Source organism: Tenrec ecaudatus, chromosome 11, assembly GCF_050624435.1.
Source record: "Tenrec ecaudatus isolate mTenEca1 chromosome 11, mTenEca1.hap1, whole genome shotgun sequence".
In the NCBI taxonomy this organism is placed as follows: Eukaryota; Metazoa; Chordata; class Mammalia; order Afrosoricida; family Tenrecidae; genus Tenrec; species Tenrec ecaudatus.
In genome coordinates this window covers 135,268,001-135,280,327 of record NC_134540.1, presented here as the reverse complement: position 1 = coordinate 135,280,327, position 12,327 = coordinate 135,268,001, and the positions used below count along the sequence as shown (strand labels likewise).

Here is a 12,327-nt window from a genome sequence, read left to right as displayed (position 1 = left end):
AGGGGAGTGCGGAGTGGAGATACAAAGCCCATTTGTAGGCCTCTGGACATCCCCTTACAGAAGGGTCCTGGGGAGGAGACAATACAGTCAGGGAGCGATGTAGTAGCGATGAAAAATACAACTTTCCTCTAGTTCCTAAGTGCTTCCTCCCCCACTTCCCACTGTCATGATCCGAATCCTGTCTTGCAAGTCTGGCTAGACCAGAAGATGTACGCTGGTACAGATGGGAACTGGAAACACAGGGAAGCCAGGGTAGATGATCCCTTCAGGTCTAGTGATGTGAGTGGAAATACTGGGAGGGTCGAGGGAGGGTGGGTTGGAAAGAGGGAACCAATTTCAAGGATCTACATGTGACCTCCTCCCTGGGATACATACAACAGGAAAGTGGGTGAAGGCACACATGGGACAGAGAAAGACTTGACAAAATAATAATTTATAAATTATCAAGGGTTATGAGGGAGGGGGTGAGGGGAGGGAGGGGAAAAATGAGGAGCTGATGCCAGGGGCTTGGTGGAGAGCAAATGTTTTTAGAATGATGAGGGCAATGAATGTACAAATGTGCTTTACACAATTGATGTATATATGGATTGTGATAGGGGTTGTATGAGCCCCTAATAAAATGATTTAAAAAATAATAAAGTCCCTAAGCAAAATAAAAAGAAAAGAAAAATACATTCACTCTCTTGGTCCCAACATAGAAACAAGGAGCCCTGTGCCCAGCTATCTCTCTGTCTGCCTTTATTATTTTCCACCATCACAATATTGCTTCAAGTGTTGGTGACCCTGTACCCTGACATGGTAGTTTGATACCAAGAACAACATATATGAAGAAACAAAATGTTATTAAAAAGATAGGCATGCCTTTCACTGCGTGTGAATCTGGAGCACGAACATAGGTACAGATAAGAGCTCAGGACACATAGAATCCAGGTCAGATAAACCCCTCAGGAACAAAAATGGGAGTAGTGATACCAGGAGGGGAGAGGGAAGGTGGGAAGAAGAGGAGGGAAGAAACTGTGTAAGAAGGGAGACAGCAGTCAGTGTAAGATAAGAAAATAATGATAATTTATAATTTATCGAGGGGATACGCGGATAGGCGGGGAGGGGAAAAAAGGAGTTGATACCAAGGACTCAAATAGAAAGTAAATATGTTTGATATGATTGATGTATGGATTGTTATAAGATCTGTAAGAGCCCCAAATAAAATGATCTTTCAAAAAAAAAAAAGAACAGAAAAGAGAAGAACAAGGTGGATGTCAGAAGAGCTTTTATAACTTACTCTTAAACTTAATTTGCTAAGGCAAAATGGAAGAAATGATGACGTAAAAAGCTGAACAGAAAATTTCAAAGGGCAACTTTAGAAGGAAAAGTCAAAAACTATAATAGAATGTGCAAACACCTAGAGATACGAAGCGCTCAGCATATACTCAGCATAGCTTAAACTGGGAAAATCGAAGAAAAAAAATTCATCTAGAGCTGCAATATTAAGAAATTCTAAGGGAAAACGATGGAATGATGTCAGAAACACCAAAGGAAAATGAAAAGCACACACAGAGTGAATGCGCCCAAACTGGTGGCTATGGAAGCCTGTCGGGGGTAAGCGTATGACTGAGACCGGTGGTGCCAAAGGAAGAAGCCAGGCTGCACTGGAGGCACGAGCTCAGAAAGAAAGCTCCGGGAACGATAGAACGCCAGCTGAAATGGTTCCACGGCTGAGGTAGCACTGGGTGCACGCCCTCACCTGGGACAAGTCAACTGGGATATTTGTACCAACTCCAAAGAAAAGGAAGCAAGAGAATGCAGAAATCATTGAGCTTTATCATTCATATCGCACGCAAGGAAGTATTTTCGGTCGATCAGTCAACAAGTCTTGCACAAACATATCCACTGGAAGCTGAGAAAACGTCAGGACCATTTCAGAAGGGGCCATTGCGACAAGGGTTATCAGTGCTGAAGTCAGATGGAGCTTGGCAGCCGGTGGTTTTGAACTACTGATCTTTCTAGTATCATCGAAGCAATGAATCGCTCAGCTACCAGGGCTCTAATATAAGAATATAATACAACATTGCAGATATAGGCTTGATTTAGAGTGCAAAAAATATATACTGAGGCACAAAACAGGGTAAAGAAGAAATAGCATAGATCACATTTTATTTTATGAAATGTACTACTATTATCACACGTCAACCACCACCTTGCCTCACCCTCAGGAAAAGGAATGGAAGAAAGCAGCCTATCCCGTAAGCACTCTACACGCAGGCCCTTCTCATGGCTGTGGAGCCTTTGGTGACTCATAGCGACCCCTGTGGGTGTCCGAGATCGTTACTTTTCACAGGAGTAGAAAGCCCCGTCTTTTTTCCTGCAGAACTGCTGGTGGTTTCGAACGGCGACCGTGCGGACTGAAAACCATCCACCCAACGGCTCACCACGGGGCTCTTAGTAGGCCCTTCCTTGTCTAAAATGAGCGGGCATCAAATGACCTACCTTGTAGTCAAATAACAGATATCTCTTGCATCAAGCTCAGGCACCATGCCCACTATTATTTCACACTGTGTCAAAGATCATGGACAGTGTGAGAACATGTGCTAGAACAATACAACGTAGAGACACTGGAGAGGAAGAAAAGGCTTGTCATTTTATTAATCTTAGTTTCAATGTAGAAAATCTAAAGGGAACTATTAAAATCAATATATTAATGCAGCAAGTTTTTAGATAGTAGAAGAAAAACATGTTATATTTCTACAAAATACCTACAAATGATATTCACTTGCCAATTCTCCTAAAATACTCTAAAAGCTCAAGGTAGTCTAAATCAAAACCCAAGCATATTTTTGAAAGCATAAGCTGATGTTAAAATACATGTAGAAATTAAAAAAATTAAACAGGTGCAGTTGTAAAAGGAAAATATAGAGGGCTGAAATATTAGTAGTAATATGTATTGTGACTTTCCAAAGCTAAGGAAAATATCACATGAGTTATATAAAATGACTAAAACAGGCTATTGTATACAGACAAAGTTGATGAGAGCTTAGCACATTATGGAGGAAGCAGGACGAGAAGGTGAATGTTAATATTCTAACAAAGTTAACTGACAAAAAATGGAAAGGATAATAATGATACTTGGACAATACGATGAATGCAATAATTTCATTAGGTTGTATGTGAGAAGGCTGAAATGGAAAATATGTATCATACTATATAGATGTATACAACATATAATAAAAGTTACAATAAGTCATTCAGAATGATATTATAAATGACTTTTTTCTCAATAAATGGTGATGAAGCAACCTGGATAACTTAAACAATAATATTGCCCCTTTACTTAATATCATATATACACATACATGCAAATTCCAGGTGTTTTATCAATCCAAATGCAAAGTAAAAATTATAACCATTCAGAAGACAAAAAGTTAGAAATATTTGTAACCTTGAGATATCACGAAGCAAAACTTTCCTGCCAACATACAAAAAGTGATAACATTTCCAAAAAAAGAGAGGAAATATTCTACATTAAAATTAAGCGATAAACAGCCAAGTAAGTAGAGATAGTAGTTAAATAGGTAGGCAAAGGATAATAATGTGTATGAAGAAATCTATTTACTTCTACATAACAAATATAACTAAAAAGAAGATGACCCAATAATTAAATTGTACCAAAGTCACTTATAAAACTGACTACCGAAGTGAAAAATAAAAATGCAAAAAGGCAAATTCAGAAAAAAGTAAATTCTTGTAATGCTGCTATGGGTTTTGAGTTAGTTCTGAGTCACAGAAACCCGCTGCTCAATCTACTAAATGTTCTTCAGTTTTGCAGCCTGTTCACTATCGTTTGCTCTCTGTATGTGATCACAGCGGTGCACCCGCTGTGTCCATCTATTTTATGCAGGGTTCTATTGTTGTTGTTGTTGTTGTTGTTAACACTCCCTCTAGTTTATCGATCATGAGGTCCTTCTCCAGAGATTTACCTTCTTGGTACCAAGAAACAAACCAAGTCACTGTTGTGGAGTCAATTCTGACCCAATTGCTATCTCCTAATACCATCTCCAAAGTAATTGAGACAAAACTTCATCATCCTTGCTTCTAAGGGACATTCTTTCTCTAAGTCTCCAGCTAAGATTTATTTGTTCTTCTGGCAGTCCATGTTACATTCAGTATTGTTCACCAACCTTCCTATTTAAATTTAAGCTTCAGTGGTTACTCTTCATTCCTGGAATTCCCTATTGTTCATTTCCTACTGCTCAATTTTCAGCGAAACAAAAGACCGCTTCATAGGAACTCCGGTGACGCTGTCTGGTAGGCATTAGATTGTTAACTACACAGTGTGTAGTTCAAATCTACCATCCTGATCCACAGGAGAAAGATAAATCTATCTACTCGAGTAGAGATTTCAAACCTCAAAACCTATATAAGGTCAGTATGAGTGAAAATCTTCTTGATAGCAATGAGTTTTAGGGATCCTTGCCATTGAATTAATAACAAATCTTCGCAACCCCAGGACAGGGATCCTGTGTACTTCCAAGACTATAACTGCTTATGGGAATGAAAAAGAAAGAAAGAGATAAAGAGAGCCGTCTTTCTCCCAAGGAACTGTTGATGGTTTCCAACTGCTGACCTTCCTTATGGCAAGTCAATGAGCATATCCCAGGCCATAAGCACATCCCAATGAGCACATCCCATGCTCTAGACTACAGGCTGCATCTGACCTCCTCTGGCCAAACAAGGGAGACAGAGAATCCATCTCCACACCAGCCCAACACCAATTGCTACAAGGCAGAGTGGAGACATGCTTCCACCCTCTATCCTTCTTTCTCCATATTTTAATAGACCCAGTTCCTCTCATAACAATATGCTTCTCTGCTGGATTCAATTATCTATTGAAATGATCACATAAAACTCATAGATAAGATTCACTAGTATGGGAGTTAATTGGGGAAATTAATGGTTTACTACAAGTCAGGATCAGAAAACATTAAGGGCGCTGTCATCGGTCCACAGCATCCCCTTTGCTTGCAGCCAAGTCTCTCTCTTTGACCTCCAGACTCTCAACTACCCAGTCCCTTGGCTTCTGCCTCCATGGGCCCCAAAACCTGCCCACTGCTCTGTCCTGCAGCCTCGGCCCTAGTCCTTAGCTCTGCCTTACAGTCTCCTTTTAGTCTGACATCTCAAGTCGCTCAACTGGTGGATCTTCTTTCTCGGGGATCCCGAGTATTTTTCTGATTCTGTTTGTACACAGGGGAATAGTAACTAAAACGAACAAGTCCCTGCGGTTCATGTTTCACCCCAGTAACAGGGCCCTATCCAATTACTTGGTGGCATTTACAGAGACATCCATTGCAGAGCATATTAATAAACTTCTCATCACAAGAAGGAGCAATGGAACTAGGAAAGTCCACAAATCGTAAGAGTAATACACCATTTGAGATCAAAGGGCAACCTTTACCAGAGAACAAAGTCTAGAGGATTGGGAAAGAAGGATTAGGAATAGGGAACACAGGGATGAAGTAGTGCAACTGATGTTGCATGAGGGAATTGTAATAAGTACAATGAAAAATATATTTATGAATTATGGAATGTACACCTGATGATGTAGTCTAAAAGGTGAGGAAGAAATCATCAATTCTTCTCAGGACTTCATTCTTCATTGTGCAGCTCTGCACGCATGTGAGATGACGGAAAGAAACATGACTTCGACCAGGCACACTTTACCCTTCACAGTGTTCTCTGCTTCCTCAGACTTCAGGGAGTGTCTCTGTAGCAGCTTTGTCCAGTGAAATATATTATTGGATTACTGATTGCTGTTCCCACACATATTGATTATGGAGCCACATAAAATAAAATCTTCCAAAACTACATTTCCTATGCTTGTCACGAGGTTGCTTAGTGGTGAGGTTGTAAATTTTTGTCTTCTCATGTTGCGCTGTCGTCCATAAAGGAAAAGTTTATTCACAGCGGGGAAACCATTAAAGTGAGGTCCTCCTCGGGTCACACCTGTTTGGCTAGACCATATTTCAGCAGAGAGCATCAAGCTTTGGCCAGAGGGGGAATGAACTGGAGCACTCACATCTACTTTTTAAATCCTTCATACAACTATTGGAAATTTTTTTATTAGAACTGAATAGAGAAAAAACATGTTACTCCTAATTATGCCATGTGAAAGTTATCAATTCAGGATAAATGTACATTTCACGTTCACAAGATGCAAACAATTGTTCAGGATAGAGTAATCATCACAAAATACAAAACACTCCAAATTCACTGAGATTAGAAAGGGTAGCTGGTTATGTAATTTTATGATAGACTATTACTCACCACAGATATTCAGATGATTGTCGCTTTTGGAGACAAACAAAATTAATGAAAATCCATAGAAGATGGATTTCTGGCATGTAGATATTTTTTCTTTATCACTTTGTGATTCAGAGGATGTTTACATCAGTGTAACTATTTAGAAAAATTTAACAAACTATGTTTCATAATTTTGACATGGATGTTACAAAAAGTGTTCAATTAACATGAGGTTAACTGTAAAAATGATTGTAAGATATGATAAAATAATAATAATTTATAAATTATCCAGCATTCAGAGGGGAAGGGGGAGTGAGGAGGGAGGTGGAAAATGAGGAGCTGATACCAAGGGCTCAAGTAGAAAGTGGGTGTTTTGAGAATGATGACGGCAACATACTTATGAATGTGCTTGACACAATGGATGTATGTATGGATTGTAGTAAGAGTGGTATGAGCCCCAAATAAAATGATTTTTAAAATGGACTTCCATGGGTCATACATTCAAAGCTCTAACCATTTAAATGCAGCATACATTTGCATTCACTAAAATTTCTATAAGTCCTTATATTGTCCAGATTTTATGAGCCTCTCTCTTTTTTTAATTAGAAGCTAATGGAACTAGGGGCTTTTACAGCTCTTATGACAATTAATGTATCAATTGTATCAAGCATATTTGTACATATGTTGCCATAATTTTCTAAGCATTTTCTTTCTATTTGAGCCCTTGGTATCACCTCCTATTTTTCTCCTCCCTTTACCCCCATCCTTGTGTCAGTTTGATAATTTATGACTTATTATTATTTTCATATTTTACACAAACTGCTGTCTTCCCCCATGGTTTTGGGTCAATCATTGCAATCGGTTCTGGTTCCCCGTCCTCCCCTCCTCTCCCCACATTCTCCTGGTATCACTACTCCCAGAGCCTCTCTTAAAAATGATTTTAGCGTGAATCTGAATAAATTTTTGGTATGACTGATATTAATTTAGGTATTTTTTCTAAAGTGGTATTAGATTATATGAAAATGTTAGCTCTGAATTATATATATTTGAAAATGTATTAAATTTCATTTACCTATTTGGATAAGTACTTAATTAGTATATTAAAAGGAAATTACATTCTGGATTACAGATTGAGGAGGAAGAATATGTAATTTTCACTTTCATGTGTCTGCATGTATTCTGTTAGATTTTTTTATGCTGAAGCAGGGAAGTAATTTTCCATTCTAATGAAATGATAGTCCTTACACTCTATGAGAATTATATCAAAATATATGTGTAATTTCAAGTAAATTCAGAAATCTTAAGGTCATTTAGAAAGAAATCTACCTCATTGGTTGAAAAAAGGCTGATTGGTAATTTTGAAAGTATTCAGAATACATGTATATATTTTAGCATGCTGCAAAAAAGATTGATAGTCTCAGGTTTTATTCCATAAAGTTTAGAAGATATATTTTACAGTAAAAGAAAATTAAATCAGAAGAATCTGATCCTTTTAAATATGGAAAATGAAGATCAAGCTAAGAGGTTGGAGATAGACAGCCTGAAAGCAGAGTCAGAGAAAAGAGGCCCAGTGGGAAGCATTGGGAATGGCAAGATGTCTGACCTAGGACAATCTTCATCAGCGCAGGACAATTTCAATCTTAGACCTGCAGGCAACAGACCCCTAGGCTGGTTTTAAACTCCAAGTCTGCAAACCCAAGACTTATTAGACCCGGTGCATGCTTCCCTGCTTTTGTCAGACCCGGCCTTGGGGAGAGCATGAACAAGTTTATTTATGACTGGACCTGAGAAACCGAAGGTGACCTGGAACTGGTCCATGCATGATTAGTAGGTATAGACAGGCCAAGTATCCCGCACCTACCAAGTCATTAGAGAGTTCACTCAGGGGCAACCCACTCACGTCTCCACTCGCTGTGTCAGTTGGCTTTTTTTCTTTTGCAAATAAACTCTGCTTTCTTCTTGCCATTTGTGGTACATACATCCGTTCTTTGGTTCATGAGACCAAGACCTTTCAGTTTTGCATGAAAATCTTACAGACAACTTGATCTCTGGATTTTTAAAGCGTGGATAAATTGCCGTTGCTGTGCCATCGAGGCAGTTCTAAGGCACGTCAACTTGGTCCAACACAGCAAACCAGGGCCTGGTCCTGTACCCTCCTCGCAATTGCTCTTATGTCTGAGTCCACCGCATAGTCACAGTGCCGCTCCATCTCACCAATGGGCTTCCTATATTTTGCTACTCCTCTGCTGTACTGCATATGACGTCCTTTGACAGGGACTGGTCTCTTCTGACAACACTTCCAAAGTACAAGGGATGACGTTTTGGCATCCTTTCCTCAGAAGGATTCTGGCTATCCTTTATTGTCATTGTCGTTGTGGGAGTTTCTATTTCTTTGGAAATGCACGTTTACCATCAATACAAAGGCCAAGAAACTACACAACATCATTCACAAGAATTTTTTCAACCGTTTTCCTTTTGAATGGTTCACAAATATTTCTTACATCATCCAACAAAGAAATGATATATATTTATTTCAATTTGCACACAATTTGGTATATGTATAAATATATACCAAATTTAACTAGCCGGCACCATATCCTGTTGACAGTCTAAGTCTATAAGGGAGAAATTATCTAATAAAAATAATTAGAATTAATTCACATCTCACTCCATCCCAAAGCACAGGATTATTTGGATTAATTATTCTATCAAATCAGACTTATGGGATACATGCTCTTCTTTCATCACTACTTAATTTGTTTTGCTGTTTTCTCACTTGGGTTCTTTGTCATTACTAAGAAAACTTTCCACAACAAATACTCCCCCCACCCCAAGACTTCTTATAAGCATGCATATATGTGGTGGAATTTCTTCCCAAACAATGGTTTTCAAACCATCAAGTCACCACCATTGAATTTGCCGAGATCTTTTGCCTATATCTTAGAAAAGATGCACTTATAGCCAATACAGGAGCTGAAAATGAAACCTAGCGTTTACTTTCTGGGTGAGTTGGGGATTAGCTATTTGATAAATGACTATTTAAAAATGATCACCAAAAGCAAGTTCACTACATTTATTTTAAAAAATAAAACCTTTCTTACAAAAACATTACAATGTGCACACAGCTCTGAATTGAATGTCAGCAGCATGTGAACTACAGTTAGTGTTATTTTTCTTCCCCGTTTCATTGCATGTGCGTGCACACACACACACACACACACACACAGCCCACCTCCAAAGGTTATGGTCACTACAAAAGCCAGGTAGTCACAATCATTAATGGGGGGATTTGTTTTAAACTACCAACAATGAACAAAACATAAAATTCACTTACTCCACAGCTGTTCTCAAAATGTCAATGTTCATTTTTATATCCCCTTCTCTCCCACCCTGCTTGTACTGCCATAACTTTATATCTGGTGACAGCAAAACTTTCTCTACTCCCTGAATGCAAAGCACCTGTATAGCAGGAAAAAGAGTTAGTATTTTAAATGGAAGCAGATTTTTTTTTAAGAAAAGTAAAGGTACTTTCCCAGTTCTTCACTAGTCTTAAAAACCTTTCCAGAATATCAATTCACACCATTCTGCAGCACATACTGTACATTCTGTCTCTGGTCAATTTTGAAATGAAATGTAATCAAAACTCCTGAGTCATGATGCTTTTGTTTAATCATTGACCAACTTTGCCAATAATAAAACCTCAGAAAAACAAACGCATTGTCATTGAATCACTTCTGACTTGTAAATCTTGGGAATAGTTAATGAATACCATAGGTTGAAAAAGAACACCAAATAATGTACAACCCTCTGCATAGAAATAATCATATCCTAGCTACCCTGTCATGCATACGCTGCCTGCCACTCTGATGGGCTTTATATATCTATCACAGATTCAAGTTTCTTCAACACAGAAGCCAACCATTCCATCATAACCATCTCCAGGTTACCATCCTCAGTCATGAGCCATTAGACCTCCATCTCTAGGTGGTGATGGAGGAGAAAGAGGAAGTTTCTAAACTTGGATACCAGCTCAGCCACCATACTCAGGAGGAGCTGGAGAAAGTCCCCCATGAGTGGAGGCACGGGAAGTCAACCCCGACTTGGAGGCATTCTGTCAAAACCACCGTTCCTCACTGTAAGGAACCCCACATGGTGATCATCCAATATCATTGTCAAATGACCATCGTCCTAGGTTCCAGCACCCATTTTGAGATGATAAGACTGGATGTCCTTTGACGAGTTATAAGTTCCAGGATGATCTTTATGCATTCTACCAACCTCTCAGGATTTCCTCCAATGTGGATGAAATGCAGGTACAATGAGGGCAGCATTCCTGGGAAAGCTTTATTATTTTCTGATTGTTCTCACAAAGTTCTTTGACTGTAACTTCTTTGACCCCCCCATCAGTCCTCTTGAATCAACAGTCTCAACTTGCAAAGTCGCTTCCTTTATAGTGTTGGTAATTTAAACGAACCATGGCACCAGATGCAGCAGGAGCTGACTAACTGCAGAGGGGGATGCCAACTCCTAGCCCGCTCCTAAAATACGGATGATTGTCTTCAGAATTTCTCCAATTGTCTCAATAGCAGCACTGAACAGACACTCCATATGCACTCAAGGCCACGGCTGCTTGGGACTGAAGCGCTGGCATTGTAATTGTACACACGCCATAGCAGTCTCCCACCCTTTCCCCGGCACCGTTCCAGGATCTGTGCTCTGAAGCAGAAGGCTCAGTTCAAACATCTCATCAGTGCTCCTCGATCTTTCTAACACATTTTCCTCTACCCTGCCCTCTTTGGGGCTCTTAACAAATTCACCAGGGGTTTCTGTGTTGGAGAAGGTTTCTTCGGGCTCTTCAGTTTCCGTTTTCTTGTATTAAAATGGACATAGAAATCCGTCATCATAAATCTTTGCAGAGCAGAACTGAAGTGCTCTGGCCAGAACCAACAACTGACACCTCAGTGCTACAGCACCCACTGGAGGCCATCCTCTCTTCTCCATCTGTTACCTCAGCCAGTCCTCTGTTGTACTTCTTCAAAGACAGAATTGTCCATGTTTCCCAGGTTTAAGAGAGTTATCACTGTTCTTTGTGGATGTACAAAATTCTATAGGATGAATGTACCAGAGATTGTTTATTGATTCCTCTACACTTGAGGATATTGTTTTTTACCCCATTTTTTTCTTTTATAGAAATTGCTGTATGTTTGTTCGTGTTATGCTCTTAATTTCTTTAGGGTCTATATTCAGTAGCGAGAGTACAGGATCATAAAGTAATTGGTTTTACTTTTGTTTAGGGAAGATCCATACTGATTTCCACAATAGTTGTAAAATTCTACAGTACCTTCAGCAATGTGAAAACTTTCCATTCTCTCCACATCCTCCCCAGTGTTTTTTATTTTCTGTTTTACTGAATTTTGCCAAAAATATTGGTGTGAGGTAATATCTCATCAATGTAGTTTGTGTTTCTCTTGTTGCTAAAGATTGCATATATATACTTGCCTGGCAGGGGAGACACCATGAACAGGAAGGTGGTTTCTCAGACAGAGGCTCATCCATTGCACTGAGGATGTACTGACCCCTGCGATTTCCCCAAATGCGGGAAACTCGACTGCACGATTTGTGGTAGTGGGGGACTGCGTTCGCGTTCTCCTCTGTCTATTAAAAAAGAAAAAGAAAAATTTCAAATATTTCTTAATGTGGTTTTGGCCTCCTTTTTAGCAAGCCTCCAGTAAATTCCCTATTAATGTCTTATGTCTATGTTTAGGTTTGATTATTTGTGTTTTTCTTGTTAAGATTTAGTAGTTCTCTATAGATTTTAGACATTAGCCCTTTATCAGTATTATTACTTTTTTTAATCTCTAAGTTTTGGTGAGAGGGGGATTAAGAGCACCTTCTTTAGTTTGGGAGAGTTTCCAAGACAGATTGGAGCAGAGAATGGGGCAATTGTTCTTAAGTCTGAGCCCATTTTTGCAGCCACTGTGAAAATCCATCTTATTGAAGGCCTTCCTCATTTTTGCTGCTTCTCCAATTTTCCGA

The 12,327-nt window shown here is 39.2% G+C and overlaps 1 non-coding gene across 1 annotated transcript; it reads left to right on the top strand.

Moving 5' to 3' along the window:
- The first annotated feature begins 11,782 nt into the window (after nt 1-11,782).
- LOC142461806 (U1 spliceosomal RNA) lies at nt 11,783-11,945 on the top strand. Its single transcript, XR_012787001.1, has one exon. It is a non-coding gene; the product is annotated as a U1 spliceosomal RNA (small nuclear RNA).
- Nucleotides 11,946-12,327: the final 382 nt, after the last annotated feature.